Source organism: Bubalus bubalis, chromosome 3 (assembly GCF_019923935.1).
Source record: "Bubalus bubalis isolate 160015118507 breed Murrah chromosome 3, NDDB_SH_1, whole genome shotgun sequence".
NCBI lineage: Eukaryota > Metazoa > Chordata > Mammalia > Artiodactyla > Bovidae > Bubalus > Bubalus bubalis.
Genome location: NC_059159.1, coordinates 97,654,103 through 97,679,474, shown reverse-complemented (window position 1 = coordinate 97,679,474; position 25,372 = coordinate 97,654,103). Strand labels below are relative to the sequence as shown.

Here is a 25,372-nt window from a genome sequence, read left to right as displayed (position 1 = left end):
CCAGCATTTCTCATGATGTACTCTATATAGAAGTTAAATAAGCAGGGTGACAATATACAGCCTTGATGTACTCCTTTTCCTATTTGGAACCAGTCTGTTGTCCCATGTCCTGTTCTAACTGTTGCTTCCTGACCTGCATACAGGTTTCTCAAGAGGCAGGTCAGGTGGTCTGGTATTCCCATCTCTTTCAGAATTTTCCACAGTTTGTTGTGATCCATACCATCAAAGGCTTTGGCATAGTCAATAAAGCAGAAATAGATGTTTTTCTGGAACTCTCTTGCTTTTTCGATGATCCAGTGGATGCTGGCAATTTGATCTCTATTTCCTCTGCCTTTTCTAAAATCACCTTGAACATCTGGAAGTTCACAGTTCATGTATTTTTGAAGCCTGGCTTGGAGAATTTTGAGCATTACTTTACTGGCATGTGAAATGACTGGAATTGTGTGGTAGTTTGAGCATTTTTGGCATTGCCTTTCTTTGGGATTGGAATGAAAACTGACCTTTTCCAGTCCTGTGGCCACTGCTGAGTTTTCCAAATTTGCTGGCATATTGAGTGCAGCACTTTCACAGCATCATCTTTCAGGATTTGAAATAGCTCAACTGGAATTCCATCACCCCCACTAGCTTTGTTCGTAGTGATGCTTCCTAAGGCCCACTTGACTTCACATTCCAGAATGTCTGGCTCTAGGTGAGTGATCACACCATCATGATTATCTGGGTCATGAAGATCTTTTTCATAGAGTCCTTCTGTGTATTCTTGCCACCTCTTCTTAATATTTTCTGCTTCTGTTAAGTCCCTACCATTTCTGTCCTTTATTGAGCCCATCTTTGCATGAAATGTTCCCTTGGTATCTCTAATTTTCTTGAAGAGATCTCTAGTTTTTTCCATTCTATTGTTTCCCCCTATTTCTTTGCATTCATCACTGAGGAAGGCTTTCTTATCTCTCCTTATTATTCTTTGGAAATCTGCATTCAGATGCTTATATCTTTCCTTTTTTTCCTTTGCTTTTTGCTTCTCTTCTTTTCTCAGCTATTTGTAAGCCTTCCTCAGACAGTCATTTTGCCTTTTTGCATTTCTTTTTCTTGGGGATGGTCTTGATCCCTGTCTTCTGTACAATGTCATGAGCCTCCATCCATAGTTCATCAGGCACTCTGTCTATCAGATCTAGTCCCTTAAATCTATTTGTCATTTCCACTGTATAATCATAGGGGATTTGATTTAGGTCATACCTGAATGGTCTAGTGGTTTCCCCACTTTATTCAATTTAAGTCTGAATTTGGCAATAAGGAGTTCATGATCTAAGCCACAGTCAGCTCCCAGTCTTGTTTTTGCTGACTATATAGAGCTTATCCAACTTTGGATACAAAGCATATAATCAATCTGATTTTGGTGTTGACCATCTGGTGATGTCCATGTGTAGTCTTCTCTTGTGTTGTTGGAAGAGGGTGTTTTCTATGACCAGTGTGTTCTCTTGGCAAAACTCTATTAGCCTTTGGCCTGCTTCATTCTGTACTCCAAGGCCAAATTTGCCTGTTCCTCCAGGTGTTTCTTGACTTTCTACTTTTGCATTCCAGTCCCCTATAATGAAAAGGACATCTTTTTTGGGTGTTAGTTCTAAAAGGTCTTGTAGGTCTTCATAGAATCATTCAACTTCAGCTTATTCAGCATTGCTGTTCGGGGCATAGTCTTGGATTACTGTGATATTGAATGGTTTGTCTTAGAAACAAGCAGAGATCGTTTGTCATTTTTGAGATTGCATCCAAGTACTGCATTTTGGACTCTTTTGTTGACCATCATGGCTACTCCATTTCTTCTAAGGGATTCTTGTCCACAGTAGTAGATATAATGGTTATCTGAGTTAAATTCACCCATTCTAGTCCATTTGAATTCAGTGAATCCTAGAATGTCAATGTTCACTCTTGTCATCTCCTGTTTGACCACTTCCAATTTGCTTTGATTGTAGTTTTATTTAAAAGAGCATGCAATGCAAAAAATGCTCAAACTACCACACAATTCCAATTTTAAGGAAAATAAAGACAATACAAATACACAGAAAATTATTTTGTGCTCATGAAGGAGGAATTAACATTGTTAAAATATATGTACTATCCAGAACAATATACAAATTCAATGCAATCCCTATTAACACATGTCATTTTTCATAGAAATAGAATAAATAACCTAACCACTAAAAACACTGGATAGCCAAAGCAATCTTTAAAAGGACAAGCAAGCTGGAAACAATATGCTCACTGATTTCAAGCTATATTACAAAAGTATAGTAATCAGAACACTATGTTCATTGGCAGAAAACACACAGAGATCAATGGTACAGAATAAAGAGCCCAGAATAAACCCATGTGTGATCAATTAATTTATGACAAAGGAGCCAACAATATACAATGAAGAAAGGACAGTATTTCAATAAATGATGTTGGGAAAACTGGATAGCAACACACAAACAAATACAACAATCATTTTCTTACACCATACACAAAAATTAACATAGAATAGATTGGAGACAACTATATATCCTGAAAACATAAAGTTCTAAAGAAAAACAAGCAAGTAGCTTCATGACATCAGTCTTTCTAATGGTGTTTTGAATTGGACCCCAAAAGCCAAGGTAATAAACATGTAGGATTATATCTACTGATTAGAAAAACTACAGCAGAGGAATAGAAAGCATCAGTAAAATGAAAAGGCAACCTATGGAATGGGAGAAACTCTTTGCAAATCATATATCTGATAAGGGGTTAACATCAAAAATATATAAAGAACTTTTACAACTCAACAGCAAAAACATTCTGATTAAAAAAAATGGGCAGAGGATCTGAAGAGAAAGTTTTTCAAAGAAAATATACAGTTGGCCAACAGGCACTTGAAAAAGAACTCAACATCACTAATCATTAGGAAAATGCAACTCAAAACCAATACTATCAGAATGACTATTAGAAAAAGGGTAAGAACTAAGTGTTGATAAGGACGTGGTAAAAAGGGAACCTTGGTTCACTGTTGGTGGAAATGTAAGCTGGTATGCCACTATGGAAGACAGTATGGAAACTGCAAAAAAAATAAAGTTAAAAATAGAACTACACTATGATCCAGAATTAATTACGATTAGATACATGCATCTGGGTATGTATCTACAGAAAATAAAACACTAATCCCCAAAAACATCAGCATCCCCGTGCTCACTGCAGCATTATTTACAATAGCCAAGATACGGAAACAACCTAGGAGTCCATCAAATGGATGAACAGATAAAGAACATATGGTGTACACGTGTTTCGAACCTGGACTGGCGACTCGTTTCATTTATATTATACATGTTTCAATGCCATTCTCCCAAATCATCCCACCGTCTCCCTCTCCCACAGAGTCCAAAAGACTGTTCTATACATCAGTGTCTCTTTTGCTGTCTCGTATACAGGGTTATTGTTACCATCTTTCTAAATTCCATATATATGTGTTAGTATACTGTATTGGTGTTTTTCTTTCTGGCTTACTTCACTCTGTATAATAGGCTCCAGTTTCATCCATGTGTAAACTTGTGGTGGATTCATGTTGATATATGGTAAAACCAATACAATATTGTAAAGTTAAAAAATAAAATAAAATTTAAAAAAAGGAAGATATGCTGCATGTGCATGCATACTTAAAAATAAATGTACAGTGGAATATTAAGCCATAAATAAATAATGAAATCTTGCCATTTGCACCAACATGGATGGATCTTGAAGGCATTATTTTAACTGAAATAAGATAAACTGTTTTGGTTCATTCCTAGAATCAAAGAGCAAACATCTGTTTCAGATAAGACTAAAAAAGATAGAATATACATTAAATTCATGAATCATCTCAACATCAAAAAGAATACAGACAGTTGATATGCTGATGAAGAACTTAATGCATCACAATAAGAATGCATTCATTGTAACAATGAGCACTTTCACCTCAGTATGAAAAACTTTTAAAATCCTCTTCCAGGCAGATGTTAAGTGAAGTGAATAATATCAAACACTTATCAAACAAGTGGTAATAAATTTTAAATGAGCTTACCTTTCAAAGAAAGAATATATTAAGCTCACTCATCTTGTTGACATTATTTTGGTGGCCAATTTCAAAACCACAGTTTCACAGCTTCAGTTTTATAACAGAAATGGAAGGAAAGATTTTAAGCAAAAGTGCTTTGTGATCCCAAAGGAAAGTTTACCACAGATGTGAGCAACAGCACTTATTCCATAATTCAACCCTGCAAGCCTTGGACAATTTAGGGAATGATGAAAGAATGAGACAATTTTCTGTGCAGTTGACAGAAACAATTGTATTTGGTGTGGTAAACTCCTCCCTTTGAATTATCAGACACTCCATTTACAAAAAGAATATTGGAACATGAACTATTTGATACTTCTGGGTGTAATACCCTTGTGGTAGAGAGTACATCAGAGAAGGCGATGGCAACCCACTCAAGTACTCTTGCCTGGAAAACCCCATGGACGGAGGAGCCTGGTGGGCTGCAGTCCATGGGGTCGCTGAGGGTCGGACACGACTGAGCAACTTCGCTTTCACTTTTCAGTTTCATGCATTGAAGAAGGAAATGGCAACCCACTCCAGTGATCTTGCCTGGAGAATCCCAGGGACGGCGGAGCCTGTTGGGCTGCCGTCTATGGGGTCACACAGAGTCGGACACAACTGAAGCGACTTAGCAGCAGCAGCAGAGAGTACATATTTGTAAGTCTTAAAAAATAATTTAAAATAACTTTAGTGAAAGACTTAAAATTAAAAGTCCAACTTTTCTCTAAGTCAATTTTGAGTGAAAATTCTAATCATTCTTAACCTCTCAGAAAATACCCTCCTTAAAATTTCCTTACATATCTGTGGTGAATTGAGCACTGGTGTTAAATTATGAGCAGTTCAAGGAATTCTGCTCATTTCTATTATGGAAGCTTGAGAGAAAATAGCGTATGTCTTATAAACATGAAATTTGTCTTACAAACATGAAATATGTCAAGGAATAGATATAAGTATAAAGTAAATATTTTATCTATCCACTGACATTCTGTAAAGGAAGTGCACAAAAATATTTTCTTTTATAAAAGAAAATGACATTGCAAGCATGAGAATGAAACAAAAAGATCTACAGTAAAGATAAAACACCATTATGCTGTCAGGATGTTCACACTCAACTCTGCATGAGCTTTGGTGAGAATTTAAGATGGCATCCTGTAACTATTTACCAAAGACAGAGACTTCTATTCAAAATAGATCATCAGATTTGAAAATAATTTTGGTAATAATTACATGTAGACTCTTTTATCTTATTTTTTTAATTTAAATTTATTTTAATTGGAGGCTAATTACTTTACAATATTGTATTGGTTTTGCCATACATCAACATGAATCCGCCACGGGTGTACACGTGTTCCCCAACCTGCACCCTCTTCCACCTCCCTCCCTGTACCATCCCTCTGGGTCATCCCAGTGCACCAGCCCTGAGCATCCTGTATCCTGCATCAAACCTGGACTGGCGATTCGTTTCTTATATGATACTATACATGTTTCAATGCCATTCTCCCAAATCATCCCATGCTCGCCCTCTCCCACAGAGTCCAAAAGACTGTTCTATACATCTGTGTCTCTTTTGCTGTCTCGCATACAGGGTTATCGTTACCATCTTTCTAAATTCCATATATATGCATTAGTATAATGTATTGGTGTTTTTCTTTCTGGCTTACTTCACTCTGTATAATAGGCTCCAGTTTCATCCACCTCATTAGAACTGATTCAAATGTATTCTCATTTTATAGAGGAGAAAACTGAGACCTAGAGATTGTAATTTGTTTGTCAAAAGTCACAGGAAAGTCAATAGTAGAGCTGGCCTACAATTCATGCTCAAGGAAAATGAAGGTACTCCTGAAGCACAATATCATTTTGATACCTATATTTTTTCAAGCCAAGAATAAGTCACCTGGTGTTTTAAGTTCTTATTTACTTAAGGATATGAGGGCAAAAGGAGAAAGCAATGGCACCCCACTCCAGTACTCTCGCCTGGAAAATCCCATGGATGGAGGAGCCTGGTAGGCTGCAGTCCATGGGGTTGCTTAGAGTCGGACACAACTGAGCGATTTCACTTTCACTTTTCACTTTCATGCATTGGAGAAGGAAATGGCAACCCACTCCAGTGTTCTTGGCTGGAGAATCCCAGGGACGGGGGAGCCTAGTGGGCGGCACAGGCACACGTCTGTGGGTCACACAGAGTTGGACACGACTGAAGTGACTTAGCATAGCATAGCATGAGGGCAAAAATCTTAAATCAAGACAAACAGAAAATCTAGGCAGTATACTAAGCATAGAGAATGACTATGCATTGTTTCAAACTAGGTAATTGGAGAAACTTCAAAAAATTAGTGTTGTCTCCATATGACTTTTATTCCCATACAAATGACTCCCTATTGGGAAATCTGGCTTCAATTGCTACATTAAAACAGTGGGGAGAAGTTGCAACAAATGATTATAAAATACTATCCAATAATTTATTTAAGATTTTCCTTACTAAATTTTAAAGTCATAAAGTATATGCTAAAGCACTGCTACATGGTCAGAATAAACACTGTAAAATAATAATAGCATAAAATAAATCCTCTAAAATAATGCTCATAATGTGACAAATGGAGAAGAGAGAATTAAGGTCTACCTTATTTTTAATCAAGAAAAAACAGTCTTATTTTTTAATAGGAATTAATCAGAACAGATTTTAACCTTGATATTCTAGACTTGACAAGCACAAAGGAAAATGCTGTGGTTTGATAAAAGGCAATGATGCTACTAAGAAAAATGTAAAAGTACAACTTTCCTAATGTATTTTTTAGTCTGACTTAGGATTCTAGAATGATGATCTCATGTGTTTCCATTCAACACAACAGAGTTTTTTAAAGAGATGGACATGAGTGTGTCCATGTGTTCTTGGACAGTGTCATGAGTGTCATGAGTTCTTATGGAACCCTCAGTTATCTGCTGCTCAGATCATTTCTGTGTTGATTTGAAGGGTGCAACAATCAAATTATTATTAAGAATTATGGTAGAAACTATTTTAGTGCACTGGAATGTAGAATGAAAAGTCGTTTTAAAAAACACAGAAAACAAAATAAAATTTTAAGTTGTGAATACTAAATAAAACTTATGGATGTATAATTTTTAAAGTATTTTGCTTATTTCTGAAGTAAGGTGTACATGAGTGTTAATGAGGGATGCTTGCCACTATAATCACCCCCTTATGTTTTAATGTAGTTCTTTTACCCAGGTTTCTTGCCTTTACAGGATAGAAAGTATTTGCAAATATTCAGATACAGATAGGTAGAAGAAAATGTCCACATCTTCTTTTTCTTTTTTTCAAAAAAGAAGAAATATTTGAGAAGTTTTTCTGTGACAAATACTTTTGTGAATATTAATGACAAATTGCAGAACTTCTGGAAATTGAACTGAATGTTTTAATATAAAATAATTATTATTTAAAAATAGCAATAAAAAAACAAAATTATTTATATATGGATACATATATAAAAATAACTGGAAGTTTTTTTCAAAGTCTTTTCTAGCAAGAGACAATTTTAGAGAAGCAGGGATCCCTATGGTAACAGTGCAATTACTGTGGACATGAACCAAGCCTTCATGTGTCTTCAATTTTTAGGAACCAGCACAAACTCTGGTTAAAAAGGGAATCTCAAAAACTAAAATAGAGGCCGTGGTGGGTAGCCATCAGCAGAATAGTATAAAATCCTCTGTATTTAATCCTATTAGCATAGCCCCTGTCCGTTAAAGCCCACCTTGCCACTTACCATTTCTCAGTACCTACAACAAGATGCTCTGATTCTCTTTAAGCATGTGTTTTTTTACCTAAAACTTAACAAGTCAAGTAAGTTGTATTTCATCCTCAGCTAACTCTATAGTTGCTACAGGACTCAACACTAGATTGGTTGGTTTCTGTCTCTGCTCTTGCCCGATTGTCCACATATTGTGGAGAACTGTCTTTCTTCAACCTCATCATATTACTTTTCCATGTTTTTTGTTCATGGGCAACATTTTAAGGCCTTTATTTTTTTTCTGATACTATAGTTTGTATTATAGGAGTGGTTTTCAGACTGGGTCAAAGTAGAAATGATTGTTCAAGTGTCTCTTTCAGAAACAAAAGGAGAGGGATGAGTAGGGGAGGATATAAGCTCCCATTTGTAGAGTCTCCCTGATATCACTTGATATTTGTTGGAGAACCTCAGACAGAGGAAGAAACATACAACAAACAGAACAATAAACAGGCAATTTTAAAAATTAATAAGAAAAACAATCAGGATAGTGTTCCTATTTTTTAATGAGCACCTGGAGAAGTACTGCTTGACTTAGGACAGCAGGCAAGAAATCAAACAAGGAATGCCATGCTTAATAAATTACAAAACATTCTTACTATATGTTAGTACTAAGAGAATGTCAGTAGATTTACCAGAATCCATATTTAAATAATTTTCATAAAAGCATTTATTAATATATGTCAGATGAGAGTGGCTTAAATAAAAATATAGATAATACACTTTTCCACTAAACGGACACTTCACCATGTAGTCCAGTTACTGAAAATTGTAGAACCGAATTCAGTGTTGTTATTAGCAAATATGCAAGTCTTATGCCATGCTGGGAAGCAAATTACTAATATGACAATTTTTGTTCAATTCTAAGGATGTATGTTTAACAACTGTAACCAAGAAATTAAAAGACGCTTGCTCCTTGGAAGAAAAGCTATGACCAACCTAGATGGCATATTAAAAATCAGAGACATTACTTTGCCAAAAAAGGTCTGCCTAGTTAAAGCTATGTTTTTACCTGTAGTCGTGTATGGATGTGAGAGTTGGACTATAAAGAAAGCTGAGTGCTGAAGAATTGATGCTTTTGAACTGTGGTGTTGGAGAAGACTCTTGAGAGTCCCTCAAACTGCAGGGAGATCCATCTAGTCCATCCTAAAGGAAATGAGTCCTGGATATTCATTGGAAGGACTGATGTTGAAGCTGAAACTCCAGGATTTTGGCCACCTGATGCGAAGAACTGACTCATTGGAAAAGCCCCTGATGCTGGGAAAGGTCGAAGGTGGGAGGAGGAGGGGACGACAGAAGATGAGATGGTTGGATGGCATCACTGATTTAATGGACATAAGTTTGAGCAAACTCTGGGAGTTGGTGATGGACAGGGAAGCCTGGTGTACTGCAGTCCATGGGGTCACATAGAGTCGTACACGACTGAGCAAGTGAACTGAACTGAACTGAACTGATGTTTAATAACTAGCCATCTTCCCAAAATGGAATGTACTGCCTTGAAAAGCTTTTCTGAACTCTGATCCTGAAGGTGAAATTAGGTGAGAGGAATAAGCAGATACAAAAATTAATGGAAGTTGAAATTATGTACCACTCAAGTCAGCCTGAATTCCAGATGTGATAACTCTGATTCTTAAAAGTTGAATCAACATTGTACTGGTAGATTTTACCCTCCCATGACCATTTTAGAGGCTTTTAATGACTGCCATAATGTTGATTCAACTTTTAAGAATCAGAGTTATCACATCTGGAATTCAGGCTGACTTGAGTGGTACATAATTTCAACTTCCATTGATTTTTTTTTTAATTTTATTTTATTTTTAAACTTTACATAATTGTATTAGTTTTGCCAAATATCAAAATGATGTATCTGCTTATTCCTCTCACCTAATTTCACCTTCAGGATCAGAGTTCAGAAAAGCTAGAAGAGTTGACTCATTAGAAAAGACTCTGATGCTGGGAGGGATTGGGGGGAGGAGGAGAAGGGGACAGCAGAGGATGAGATGGCTGGATGGCATCACTGATTCGATGGACGTGAGTCTGAATGAACTCCCGGAGTTGGTGATGGATAGGGAGGCCTGGTATGCTGCGATTCATGAGGTCGCAAAGAGTTGGACATGACTGAGCGACTGAATTGAACTGAACTGAATGACTGCCATGAAATAAAATTAGGCACAATTTGTTGCCTAATTTACCCTTCCATGGTAGTGGAATTAAATCATTTCACTTCCAGGTAATTGTATACAACTGTTTTTCATCTCCATTCCTGTTTTTTGGGGCTTTCCCTGGTGGCTCAGACAGTAAAGCGTCTGCCTGCAATGCGGGAGACCGGGGTTTGATTCCTGGGTCAGGTAGATCCCCTGGAGAAGGAAATGGCAATCCACTCCAGCACTCTTGCCTGGAACATCCCATGGATGGAGGAGCCTGATAGGCTATAGTCCATGGGGTCCCAAAGAGTCGGACACGACTGAGCGAATTCACTTCACTTCACTTTCTGTTTGTTAAGAAAAGAGGCTATGTTTAATTAATTACTGTATAAATGATACTAGTTGGCATGGTTGTGGCACTTAAAGTATTACATCTCTTAAAAAGTAAAACCGAGTGAACACATGGAAGCTTCCACCACATAAGGAAGAAAAAACAACACCAACAGACTGACATAGGAGAGGGTGTTGTTTTATATCAATTCAAAGAGTAAAAAGTTGAACAAAGATGATGCTGAAAACCCTAACAAAAGAAACTCATCTAAGACAAGGAGACTCTTAAGAAAAATGAAATGATTATTTTTATGGTCCTTAATATGAATCTTATTCTGTATCAGGTAAGATTGAAGAACTAAAAGGATTATTACAAGAATGTTATTCATTTTCAATTGGAAAGTGTACTATTTTAAATTTAGATACTTGTCTTGTATCTTTTCCCTTCTTAATATTGTTTGGATCTAAAGATACTTGGGAAATGAATAATAGTTGATGTGTAGCTTTCCCAAGGCTTTTGTTTTGGGGGCCTATGTTACTACTATGCCAAGCAAATAAGTCGCACCTCAGATTAGCTGGTGACAGAAGAAAACTATTTTTAAATAAAAAATAATATTGCCAAAATATGCCTTTGGTAATGAGACTCCAGATTTTGAATTACATAAATACTATGATGCTCATTTTCACAATAACCATTTGATTGATTTTGAGCAGACTTTAGGCTGCTGTAACAAACCAAGAACATAAAAACAAATAAAACACAGCAACTCAGTGGCTTAAGACAAATAATTTGCTTCTTGATCTTTAAACTGGCTCTGGACCTTGCCATAGCAGCTCCCTTCCATGAGGTGACTCAGGGATCCAGGATTATATACTACTGTGGCTCTGTTATTTCAAACTGATGCCACTTCTGTAGAGGCAGAGAGAGACTGGAAAGTTTATAGTGTTTTCACCCCATCTGCCCCAAAGTGGTACATTTTTTTAGCTTTCCTTGGCTTAGAAATAATCACATAGCCACATTTAACTGTAATGTAAAGTAGAGGAAAAACAGCATCTCTCTATTACTCAAGAATGAAAGGAAACCCTAATATCAATGGATACTAACAAAGTCTCTCACACTGTCCAACAATCTGCTATCTCAGCAAGGTAAACAGAAACAATGAAAAGCCTAAAACAAATGTTGAGAAATTTAGTCAATACCAATTTTAAATACAAAGAAATTAAAGCACCAGAATTACACAGAACACACAAAAAGACAGTATGTGAATTCAGTCACAACATTTTTAAATTACCTCAACTCTATTAGATTGTTTACACAAATAAGTTACTCAATAAGATATGAGAGAATAAGTAAATGAATTGATGATAGTATGATTCCTCTCTTTGGTCTCTAAACATGTATTTTACATTCACATTATAGAAAACTAACATTGAAAATAATTTTAATAAACTGTATATGGCTTTAAAATTTACAAAATATTTCTTTAAAATTTTTCATTGAAGTATAGTTGATATACAAAAGCATTCTGATTAAAAAATGGATAAAAGGGATTTCCCTAGTGGTCCAGTGGTTAAGAATATGCCTAAAAATGCAGCAGACACTGATTCGATCCCTGGCCCAAGAGCTAAAATCCCATATGCCGTGGGGCAACTAAATCCACATGCCACACTACTGAGCCTATACACTGTAGAGCCTGTGAGTCACAACTACTGAAACTTGCATGGTCTAGAGCCCATTCTTTGCAACTAGAGAAGCCACTCCAAGTAAAGAGGAGCCTCCACTTGCCACAGCAAGTGACTGTAGCCATGAAATTAAAAGATGCTTGCTCCTTGGAAGAAAAGCCAGCACAGTGTCCATCAACAGGTGAATGATAGAGAATCTTAAGTATATACTGACAATTAAATATTACTCAGCCATAAAAGGAATGAACTTTTGTCATCTGAAGCAATGTTGATGGACTTGAAGGTATTGTGCTGAGTGAAATAAATCAGAGAAAGACAAATATTATATGATACCAATTATATCATATTTTTTGACTCTCAAAATCCATATTTGGACTCTCAAAATACATAGTGAACTAATGAATATAACAAGGAAAGAAGCAGATTTATGGAAACAGTCACCACTAGAGAAGGGGGAGAGGCAGATAGGGGTAGGAGACTAAGAGGTACAAACTCTTAAATATAAAATAAGCTACAAGGATATGTTGTACAATATAGGGGATATAGCCAATGTTTTATGATAACTACAAGTGGAGTAAAACAAGATATTTATATATGTATATGTGTTTCCTAACGCAAAACTGTGAGGTAGGTGTATGTGTATGTCTTGTTTCTTTCAGTTTTTATACACAACATAAGACCTTTAGAAAACACATAATATTTTAACACCAAATGTATAATTCTTGACGAGAGAATACTGTACAACGTATAGGTATTTTGGTATATGTCCAAGAAATATTTTTAATCCCTCTATATCAGAGACAGTACTCAATTCTTAGAAAACACAATACTCAGTTGAACATTTTATATTATTATTATAAAGAAAGTCCATGACTAATACTAAGCACATGAATGTAATCTGCAGGTTTTCAATAATACTATTTTAAAAAATCAGGATGGCCAAACTAAAAAATTGCAGTAGTAAACTGAGAACACAAATGAGAGAATGAAACACGCATTAATCACCATAGTCTAACTAAAGGGCTATGTGGGCTTCCAGTATGTAAATTATGTTTTGGTTAATAATGACCTGAATATGAATATTTATATATATATTAGGTAGATATGATATACAAGATAGATATATGTGATATAAAATGTATATGAAACACACAATTTGGGTGTAGACTATGACAAGCCACCCACCTTGGATTTAAAGCAAGTAGGCTTTTCATCCTCCTAAGACATCACCAACTCAATGGACCTGAGTATAAGCAAGCTCCAGGAGTTGGTGATGGACAGGGAGGCCAGGCAAACTGTAGTCCATGGGGTCGCCAAGAGTCAAACATGACTGAGCAACTGAACTGAACTGAAATAACTATATAGTACAAAAGGCTAAATCTCATTTTAACTACTTTGGTATCACTTTCCTTAAATGCTGCAACCAGAGTTGTTATTAAACATGTAGAAATGGATATTACCGAGAGCATACTGGGGTAAATCTTTTTTGAGAATACATCTCAGTGAAGTCTTTGGAATCCTAGAAATAGACTGAAATCTCAGCATCATAGTTAAGTGATTGTAGATGAACTAACCAAGCTCTCTGACCCTTTGTCTTCTCAGCTATAAAATGGAGATCAAAATGCATGCCTCAGAGTATGATCGGAAGGTAGAAGTGAGGGTACATACATTAAAAAAGAGCACCTGACAAAGCACCTGATACACAATGAATCCTTACATAATTATGAATGTGTTATTATTTTGACCTCTTAAAAGGTCCAAACTCCAGGTGCAGAAACTAAAATTTATGAATTGGAACAGATTGCTGCAATTGCACACACAGATACAAAATTCAGTGAATCATAAACCTTAAACACATTATTTTATGTAAGTGAAAAAATGCTGCAATAAGGCTTTCTGTAAATATTTTCAACTACAATGTGGGCAATGTTAGCTCTTCATATGGAAGAAAACTTTTATTACTGGCATTTAGTTCCAGAGCAAATATTATTTTTTTAGCTTGAGAGTTATACAATCATTGAATAGAATACATTTTGATCTATTTAATTTGTAACAGTTTGCATGTTATAATTTACATTTCAATACTATTCCAGTTTGAATTTTGATTTTACTTTCTTTTCTCTGAATTACACTCCAAAAACAATTTTGTAGACTATATCAGTATTAGCTGAAACAAATTATGAATTATATCTTAAACATCCTCCATGTTCAGGTCATTTTTTTCTATTAAAACTCATAGAAGCAAACAATATAGAAATTAAATATTAGGTTTGAGCTTTTAGTAGAGTGAGTACAGGTGAGATCCTAAATAAGTTAATTAAAAATATTTCTTGGTGAACTGCTAAAAACAGAGCAATATTTAAAGGAGGCTGTGGTAAATAGCCTAAGAGGCTATTGCTACCTAATTTAACAAGCCTGCAAAAATGCTAAGTAGGAAATATACACACAGTAGAGCACATAATAGCAAAAGTTAAAGTGCTAACCTTTGTGATCCTGAAAATAAAGAGTTCAGAGAGGGCACAATCAAACCACAATATTTAAAGCAATGAAGAATTCCAGGAGAAAATGGGAGTTGGAGTTGAACTTGGAATTGAGGGATGAATAGAATATGGGTGTACAGGCAGTTTGTTCACAGAAGCTGAAATAGTGATAATGAGGGCTGTGCAAGGAAACAATATAGCTTTGAGTTTTCTTGGTAGGTTTTCAAGGAAGACTGCTTTTGAGTTAGTGTGGCTGAACTCAATTACTACATACATAACTGTTTAGGGGTAAATATCCTTATAGGTGATATGGCAGGATATAGGAGTATGAAGATAAGTGCTGATTTGATGAACCATCTGTTTATGAGATGGATTAGAAATGAGATAAATTAGAAGACAGACCCAAAAGATAAGTGTGATGATGAAAACCGCAAGAGCATACTGTCAACTTAAATGAAGAAAGGCTGGTAGAATTCAGAGAAGGATAACGTCCAGATCCCACAAATACAACCAAGAGAAGGTTTAGGATAGAGAAAATATCCAGGAACCATTGGTGTTATGATTCTGTATCCCAGTTTTCATCACAATAAATCAAATACTTAAGCAAAGTTTTCTACAGTATTTGTAGAAAGTGCTGAAGGAATTGAATGTTAACCCTAATCCTCATCCTGCTGCCAAGTCGCTTCAGTCATGTCCAACTCTGTGTAACCCCATAGACGGCAGCCCACCAGGCTCCCCTGTCCCTGGGATTCTCCAGGCAAGAACACTGGAGTGGGTTGCCATTTCCTTCTCCAATGCAGGACAGTGAAAAGTGAAAGTGAAGTCGCTCAGTGGTGTCGGACTCCTAGCGACCCCATGGACTGCAGCCTACCAGGCTCCTCTGTCCATGGGATTTTCCAGGCAAGAGTACTGGAGTGGGGTGCCATTGCCTTCTCCGAATCCTCATCCTAGGATAGATAAATAGTGTCAGCTTTGTTATCATTTGAAAGATGGTATAGACTGGATACAGCCTGAAGTTGCACAGAATAGTCATGCTAGAATGACCAGAATACCACAGGTTTGGAAATCCTTGGAAGTGTTTGTGAGCAACAGGTAATGAACAATAACAAAGACACGTGGAACTCTCACCACCCTCCCATGTATCCCAGCAATATCTGCTGCTGCTAAGTCGCTTCAGTTGTGTCCGACTCTGTGCGACCCCATAGACGGCAGCCCACCAGTCTCCCCCGTCCCTGGGATTCTCCAGGCAAGAACACTGGAGTGGGTTGCCATTTCCTTCTCCAGTGCATGAAAGTGAAAGGTGAAAGTGAAGTCGCTCAGTCGTGTCCGACTCTTCGTGACACCATGGACTGCAGCCTACCAGGCTCCTCCATCCATGGGATTTTCCAGGCAAGAGTACTGGAGTGGGGTGCCATTGCCTTCTCCATAGCAATATCTAGTTAATAGTAAAGAGTGATATTTAAGACTGTACTCCTGCAAGGTATCTAGTTAGAATTTTATATTACTGTTGGCTGAGTATTATAGAAAGGGTGACTCTAGTAATCAGGAAAAGTTGTAGACTCTCAGACCACAAAAATAAAAATCCAAGCCAGAGTATTATTGAGAAAAAAATAAATAAGATTTAAAAAATGAGATTAACTATGTTTTACAGTCTTGCAAAGATTCAGAACATTGTAGGATCCCAATAGATGAATTTGAATGTGAGGAATGTTTCTATAGTATACAGAGGGGAAAAGGAGACTGGATGGGGTGTAAGATGAATATAAACCTGAAGTTTGGAAAAATATAACTTATAGAAAAACTTCTACCTCAACTAATCTTCTTTTTAATTAAACAATCTATCTCTCCATGTATGTACCAGGCAGATACTATAGAAATTTCAAAAGTTTTAATGTTGAAAAGTGCAGTACTTTCAGTGTATTTCTAGTTCTATATTACATAAAGTATAATATCAACACTGTAGCAATAAAAACCTTTTTAAAAATTCAGCTATCATACTCAGGTTTCTGTGGTTTTTATTTTGTTGTTGATCTCTTTTAAAAGAAAAACATTTCTAGTTGATACTCTCTGCATTTTAACTGAACAACCTTTTATCCTATCTGAGACTCTTCCAGTGGTGATTTTTGTTTCCTTGAGAAACAAATGCTACCTCTCCTTGGAATATTCTCCTAACCCATAAAATTGAATTTTCAAGAAGTATCTGGACTTAACAGATGATCCCATATGAGTTAAGATGGAAATGACCTTCTCCTAACAGCCCTAAGGAGATTCAATCTTAGGTGATGGAAATGAGGAGAGAAGTAAGAAAGATGATTAAGCTTGAGAAATAAAGATAACCTCCAAAAATTTGTGGCTAAAGAAATGAAAATATTGACAGTACTATTAAAAAAAAAAAAGTGTCTTACCAGAATTCTGAAGTCACCAGATGATCCAAGAGTCCAAGCCTAATTAGAAAAAAAAGAGAAAAAAAGTTACTTTTCTGTTTTTAAAATAGATACACAATATTTTTTATAATTCTATAATGTTATTGCATTTATAAAGTTGTAAATTAATGAAAATAGATTAGGAAACCATTTTTTCTAGGCTTTCACTTAAATTGAAGTATTTACTTAATCTCATATTGTGCCATACAAAGACAAAATACATAGTCTAGATCTTGAAAATACATTTCCAACTATTCAGGTGACCATAATTATTCAGCATAATTCTTTAAAATCTCAAAAAGGTAGACACTTACTAAATAAACTTGAAATCTCATGATATTTATTACATGCATTTATTTTTCTTATGGGAGAGGTGATCTAAAGCTTCATTTTAAAAAGTATTTTCTCATTTTTCTGCCTTTGTTGATTATCAGACAGTAATTAGTTTTGACTTTGATTCATCTTTGAAAATTAAATCCATGGGATATTATAATGACAAAAATAAAAAAGGTTTTAATTTCACATTATATCAAAATGCAGCCTCTATGTTTTTAAGGTATTTGAAGTTCAAATGAAAGGCAGTATCTGAACAGCGCAAATCCCTGAGAAGACCTAGCACCTGCTGTGGGATGCAAAGGTTTTAAAAATGTTGTCTTGTGTAAAGGCAACGGCAAACACTTTGAAGCCTTTGGTAAATATGACTGCCCGCCTCTTTGTTTGAGCAGAAATATTGAACTTCTAACCACTATTACTGTAAAATAAAGGAGATTATTTTTTAAACATATGATCATCTTTTCCTTTTGTCTTAGGAATTAAGTTGGAAATTATATATCATACAAGTATTGAAAAAAGACTATCTTTATGTAAAAGAGAATGAAAAATAACAATAAACATGACAATTTAACACTGTGTATACAGTTTTCTGTGTCAATAAATATGTGTTCGCATCTTCTGTCATAACATTTAAATTAGGTTATCTGGTCAGAATTAAGTACATAATGCTGGACCACTAATTGGTAACAAACTGGCCAGAATGAATCTATTAAAATTCCTTCTCTAGGGCTTAGACTCATTTGAGACCAGTGGTTCACTTGAGAGGAGCAAGCAGTGGATTTTGTTGAACTATGATAAAGCTTTTTGGAATCTCTAGCGTGGCTACAGAGATGTCCTTGGATTTTAGTTCTTCTCATGAGAGGCATAGAAAATACTTGGTATATTTTCTTTTCTTTTCACAAATATAAGTTACTGATTTATAGCTTCAGTTCAGTTGAGTTGCTCAGTCATGTCCAACTCTTTGCAACTCCATAGACTGCAGAACACCAGGCTTCCCTGTCCATCAGCAACTTACAGAGCTTGCTCAAACTCACATCAATTGAATTGGTGATGCTATCCAACCATCTCACCCTCTGTTGCCCTCTTCTCCTGCCTTCAATCTCTTCCAGCATCAGGGTCTTATTTTCTAATGAATCAGTTCTTCGCATCAGGTGCCAATGTACTGGAGCTTCAGCTTCAGCATCAGTCCTTCTGATGAATATTCAGGACTGAGTTCCTTTAGGATTGACTGGTTTGATTTCCTTGCAGTCCAAGGGACTCTGAAGAGTCTTCTCCAATACCACAGTTCAAAAGCATCAGTTCTTTGGTGCCTAGATTACTTTTTTTTTTTTTTAATTTTATTTTATTTTTAAACTTTACATAACTGTATTAGTTTTGCCAAATATCAAAATGAATCCGCCACAGGTATACATGTGTTCCCCATCCTGAACCCTCCTCCCTCCTCCCTCCCCATTCCATCCCTCTGGGTCGTCCCAGTGCACCAGCCCCAAGCATCCAGTATCGTGCATCGAACCTGGACTGGCAACTCATTTCATACATGATATTTTACATGTTTCAATGCCATTCTCCCAAATCTTCCCACCCTCTCCCTCTCCCACAGAGTCCATAAGACTGTTCTATACATCAGTGTCTCTTTTGCTGTCTCGTACACAGGGTTATTGTTACCATCTTTCTAAAGTCCATATATATGCGTTAGTATACTGTATTGGTGTTTTTCTTTCTGGCTTACTTCACTCTGTATAATAGGCTCCAGTTTCATCCACCTCATTAGAACTGATTCAAATGTATTCCTTTTAATGGCTGAATAATACTCCATTGTGTATATGTACCACAGCTTTCTTATCCATTCATCTGCTGATGGACATCTAGGTTGCTTCCATGTCCTGGCTATTATAAACAGTGCTGTGATGAACATTGGGGTACTCGTGTCTCTTTCCCTTCTGGTTTCCTCAGTGTGTATGCCCAGCAGTGGGATTGCTGGATCATAAGGCATGTCTATTTCCAGTTTTTTAAGGAATCTCCACACTGTTCTCCATAGTGGCTGTACTAGTTTGCATTCCCACCAACAGTGTAAGAGGGTTCCCTTTTCTCCACACCCTCTCCAGCATTTATTACTTGTAGACTTTTGGATCACAGCCATTCTGACTGGTGTGAAATGGTACCTCATAGTGGTTTTGATTTGCATTTCTCTGATAATGAGTGATGTTGAGCATCTTTTCATGTGTTTGTTAGCCATCTGTATGTCTTCTTTGGAGAAATGTCTATTTAGTTCTTTGGCCCATTTTTTGATTGGGTCATTTATTTTTCTGGAGTTGAGCCGTAGGAGTTGCTTGTATATTCTCGAGATTAGTTGTTTGTCAGTTGCTTCATTTGCTATTATCTTCTCCCATTCTGAAGGCTGTCTTTTCACCTTGCTAATAGTTTCCTTTGATGTGCAGAAGCTTTTAAGGTTAATTAGGTCCCATTTGTTTATTTTTGCTTTTATTTCCAATATTCTGGGAGGTGGGTCATAGAGGATCCTGCTGTGATGTATGTCAGAGAGTGTTTTGCCTATGTTCTCCTCTAGGAGTTTTATAGTTTCTGGTCTTACGTTGAGATCTTTAATCCATTTTGAGTTTATTTTTGTGTATGGTGTTAGAAAGTGTTCTAGTTTCATTCTTTTACAAGTGGTTGTCCAGATTTCCCAGCACCACTTGTTGAAGAGATTGTCTTTAATCCATTGTATATTCTTGCCTCCTTTGTCAAAGATAAGGTGTCCATATGTGTGTGGATTTATCTCTGGGCTTTCTATTTTGTTCCATTGATCTATATTTCTGTCTTTGTGCCAGTACCATACTGTCTTGATAACTGTGGCTTTGTAGTAGAGCCTGAAGTCAGGTAGGTTGATTCCTCCAGTTCCATTCTTCTTTCTCAAGATCGCTTTGGCTATTCGAGGTTTTTTGTTTTTCCATACAAATTGTGAAATTATTTGTTCTAGCTCTGTGAAGAATGCTGTTGGTAGCTTGATAGAGATTGCATTGAACCTATAGATTGCTTTGGGTAGTATACTCATTTTCACTATATTGATTCTTCCAATCCATGAACATGGTATATTTCTCCATCTGTTAGCGTCCTCTTTGATTTCTTTCACCAGTGTTTTATAGTTTTCTATATATAGGTCTTTAGATTCTTTAGGTAGATATATTCCTAAGTATTTTATTCTTTCCGTTGCAATGGTGAATGGAATTGTTTCCTTAATTTCTCTTTCTGTTTTCTCATTATTAGTGTATAGGAATGCAAGTGATTTCTGTGTGTTGATTTTATATCCTGCAACTTTCCTATAGTTATTGATTAGTTCTAGTAATTTTCTGGTGGAGTCTTTAGGGTTTTCTATGTAGAGGATCATGTCATCTGCAAACAGTGAGAGCTTTACTTCTTCTTTTCCAATTTGGATTCCTTTTATTTCTTTTTCTGTTCTGATTGCTGTGGCCAAAACTTCCAAAACTATGTTGAATAGTAATGGTGAAAGTGGGCACCCTTGTCTTGTTCCTGACTTTAGAGGAAATGCTTTCAATTTTTCACCATTGAGGATAATGTTTGCTGTGGGTTTGTCATATATAGCTTTGATTATGTTGAGGTATGTTCCTTCTATTCCTGCTTTCTGGAGAATTTTTATCATAAATGGATGTTGAATTTTGTCAAAGGCTTTCTCTGCATCTATTGAGATAATCATATGGTTTTTCTTTTTCAATTTGTTAATGTGGTGTATTACATTGATTGATTTGTGGATATTGAAGAATCCTTGCATCCCTGGGATAAAGCCCACTTGGTCATGGTGTATGATCTTTTTAATGTGTTGTTGGATTCTGATTGCTAGAATTTTGTTAAGGATTTTTGCATCTATGTTCATCAGTGATATTGGCCTGTAGTTTTCTTTTTTTGTGGCATCTTTGTCAGGTTTTGGTATTAGGGTGATGGTGGCCTCATAGAATGAGTTTGGAAGTTTACCATCCTCTGCAATTTTCTGGAAGAGTTTGAGCAGGATAGGTGTTAGCTCTTCTCTAAATTTTTGGTAGAATTCAGCTGTGAAGCCGTCTGGACCTGGGCTTTTGTTTGCCGGAAGATTTTTTATTACAGTTTCAATTTCAGTGCTTGTGATGGGTCTGTTAAGATTTTCTATTTCTTCCTGGTCGAGTTTTGGAAAGTTGTACTTTTCTAAGAATTTGTCCATTTCTTCCACGTTGTCCATTTTATTGGCATATAATTGTTGATAGTAGTCTCTTATGATCCTTGTATTTCTGTGTTGTCTGTTGTGATCTCTCCATTTTCATTTCTAATTTTATTGATTTGATTTTTCTCCCTTTGTTTCTTGATGAGTCTGGCTAATGGCTTGTCAATTTTATTTATCCTTTCAAAGAACCAGCTTTTGGTTTTGTTGATTTTTGCTATGGTCTCTTTGTTTCTTTTGCATTTATTTCTGCTCTAATTTTTAAGATTTCTTTCCTTCTACTAACCCTGGGGTTCTTCATTTCTTCCTTTTCTAGTTGCTTTAGGTGTAGAGTTAGGTTATTTATTTGACTTTTTTCTTGTTTCTTGAGGTGTGCCTGTATTGCTATGAACTTTCCCCTTAGGACTGCTTTTACCGTGTCCCACAGGTTTTGGGTTGTTGTGTTTTCATTTTCATTCGTTTCTATGCAAATTTTGATTTCTTTTTTGATTTCTTTTGTGATTTGTTGGTTATTCAGCAGCGTGTTGTTCAGCCTCCATATGTTAAGGAAATGGCAACCCACTCCAGTATTCTTGCCTGGAGAATTCCATGGGCAATGGAGCCTGGCTAGCTACAGTTCATGGAGTCATAAAGACTCAGATACAACTGAGTGACTATCACTCACTCAGCTTTCTTTATGGTCCAACTCTCATATCCATACACGACTACTGGAAAAACCATAGCTTTGACTATATGGACCTTTGATGGCAAAATAATGTCTCTACTTTTTAATATGTTGTTCTAGTTTGTCATAGCTTATAAATCATGCAAGAAACTTGCAGAAGTGCAAATGTATATAGCTCAATAAATTATCACAAAATGAATGCTCATGTAATCAACAATCAGATCAAGAACTAGAATGCAACTAACACATAGAGGCCCACAACATGGTCTGTCACTGTATGTGTATGTATACAAACATGTATATATACAGCATGCATACAAGCACTATATATATATATATATATGTGTGTGTGTGTGTGTATATATATATATGACATATACAAAAACAGTATACATACATATGTGAAAGTGTTAGCTGCTAATCATGTCTGACTCTCTGTGACCTCATGGGCTGGAGCCTGCCAGGCTCTTCTGTCAGTGGAATTCTATGCAAGAACACTAGACAGGGTAGCCATTCCCTTCTCCAGGGGATCTTCCCGACTCAGAAAATGAAACTTGGTCTCCCGCATTGCTGGAAGATTCTTTCCTGTCTGAGTCATCATGCTGCTGCTGCTGCTGCTAAGTCGTTTTAGTCGTGTCGTACTCTGTGTGACCCCATAGATGGTAGCCTTGTGGGTTATGCTAAAGCACAGATTCAAATAAAATGCAAACCATTTGAGGCAATACAGAGGCATATGATGTGATTGTGGAAATGCAGCACTAATGTCACAAATTCATCATAATTTTGCATGGCATATTGACAAAGTGTTGTCAGAGAGGGGAAACATTTTGGGCATGTCATTGAACGTATTGTATATTGTAATCACTATATATCTATATCTATATATGTCTGTTTTGTTTTTTGTTCATCCTATAGTTTTGCCTTAGTTTTGAACTTCATAAAATTGAAATACCACACTGTATTTTTGTCTATATTTAGTTTCCTTTCCTTAACATGTCTGTGATTCATTCATCTTGTTTGTAACTATAATTATTTTTGTTACTCTATAGAATTTCATTGGATAAACACTACATCATTTACATTTTCAATCCTCTATTGACAGTATGGATTGTTTCTTCTTTCTAGTTATCATGAATAATTCTATTAGAGGCATCCTTTTATACATGTACTCATATTTTTTCTTGGATATTTCCTAGAAATAATTTACTAAAGTAAAAAAAAAAAATACATATGTTCTTCTTTAGCAGACATTGCCAAATAGTGTATCAAAGTTGCCATTGTTGTACAGATTCACCAGAATATACTTTTATTTTGCTTAACTTGAGTCATTACTTTAGTTTACTGTGTAGTATAATTATAATTTTGATTTACATTTCTGTATTAATGTGTTTTAGTGCATTTTCATATATTTGCCATATATTTATACATAATTCATACAAATACAGTTTTTCATTTAAGGAGACACTTTTCAATTTGCATGTCCACCTAGTGTGGGTTGTCTTCTCCTTATTAATTTGAAGTGTTTTATGTAGTCTAGATATGATCTTTTGTTGATTATATTTGGTGAAATATGTTTCCCCCTCCACATCTCACCCTTTTATTCACGTTTTGTGCCTCTTGTTGCAAATTAATTCTAAGTTTTACAGCAAATTTAACCATCTCTGTCTTTTTGTGGCACATGCATTGCACAGAATGATCATATATAATATAATCTTTTCTATCTTCTTCTGAAACTAAAGTTTGTTATCACATTCTTCTGCCTCTCACATCTAATCCAAAACCTACCTGAAATTAATGTTTTGCTCTGTGTGATTTGTTATAAAATGTTACTATTTTCCAGATTGATGCAATAAAATTTACTGAAAATATCTTACTTCTGTCACTGTTATGTAAAGATAATTTTTCCATAAATTAATTGTCCACAGATACTTGGGTGTTTCTATTAATAGATATCAACATATTCCTTTTAACTATTTGTCTGTATTACATGTATCTATATCATGTTTTATCTCAACATGATGTAGGTAGAACAGTGGGATCCTCAACCTTTTTCTTAACAGTTTATTGACTATTTAAAAATATAATCCACATAACATAATATTCACTGTTCTTAACTGGACAATTTAATGGCTCATATTATGTTTACAATGTTTCATAAACATTATCATGAGCTCCAGAACATTTCCAAACTCTGAAAAGGAAACCCTATACCTATGAGCAGTCAATCTCATTTCTCTCTTATCCACTTCCCCTGGCAACCTCTAATCTGCCTCTCTGGATTTGCCTATTCTCGACTTTCATACAACTGGAATCACACAATTTGAAGACATTTCTGTCTATCTTATTTCACTTAGCATAATGTGTTCAAGGTTCATCTATTTGTAGCATATAGCAATATTTATTTCACTTTTATGGTTAAATAATATTCCATTGAATGTATATAGTATTTCTATTTTCTATAACACTTGTCTGTAAGAATAAAATTGACTTTCTATTGACCTTATACTGAGCAAACTTAATTCACCTATGTATTCTTTTCAATTTATTATCTGCACTCTCACATTACACATAATAATGGTTTCATATATTTCACTTAAATCTCTGAGCTTTAAAAACATGCCTATATACATGTATTTATGCATTCATGTATGTATGCACATGGACATGAATGTGTGTATGCATTTTGAATCACTGCACCCACTAGGAACACCAGAACAATGAACAGAAGTGGTGTTCCTAGACACCCTTCTTTTGATCTCAAAAGCAAACCTACCATTAGGTCCACTGTTTGTTGTAGGTGTTTGGTAGATTTTTTTTTTAATCATAATGAGAAAGATTCCCTCTATTTCCTTTACTATGAGCTTCAGCTATACAGGACTTTTTATTATTCATTGCAATAACAGAATGCAACTACTTAGATCATCTTATTCTTTCATCACATTTTGGTTAAATTTTAACTATAAGTTTACTTTAAGCAACATTTTATTTTTTTAAAAGCTATTTCCAACATCTTTTAGCATTTTCAGGATTTATAGAGACTTAACTTCTATTCCTGATCTGAGTTATTCTTGATGGTTCTTTTTTTTTTTTAACTTGGTCAGTAACATTGATATCTATGACTTTTATCAGTTTATTCGAACAGCAACTTTTAGTTTTGCTGATCATCTCTACTGTATATTTGGTACATTGTACAATATTTTTCATTATATCACCTCCTCATTTTTATTATTTCTCCCTTCTACATTTGA

General features: G+C 35.6%; 1 long non-coding RNA gene across 1 annotated transcript in view; it reads right to left on the bottom strand.

Moving 5' to 3' along the window:
- LOC123332814 overlaps nt 1–25,372 on the bottom strand; it is a 419,771-nt gene that overhangs the window by 161,016 nt on the left and 233,383 nt on the right. Inside the window, exon 4 of the long non-coding RNA XR_006549871.2 lies at nt 16,903–16,941. This is a non-coding gene — a long non-coding RNA (uncharacterized LOC123332814). The remainder of the gene's footprint in view (nt 1–16,902; nt 16,942–25,372) is intronic.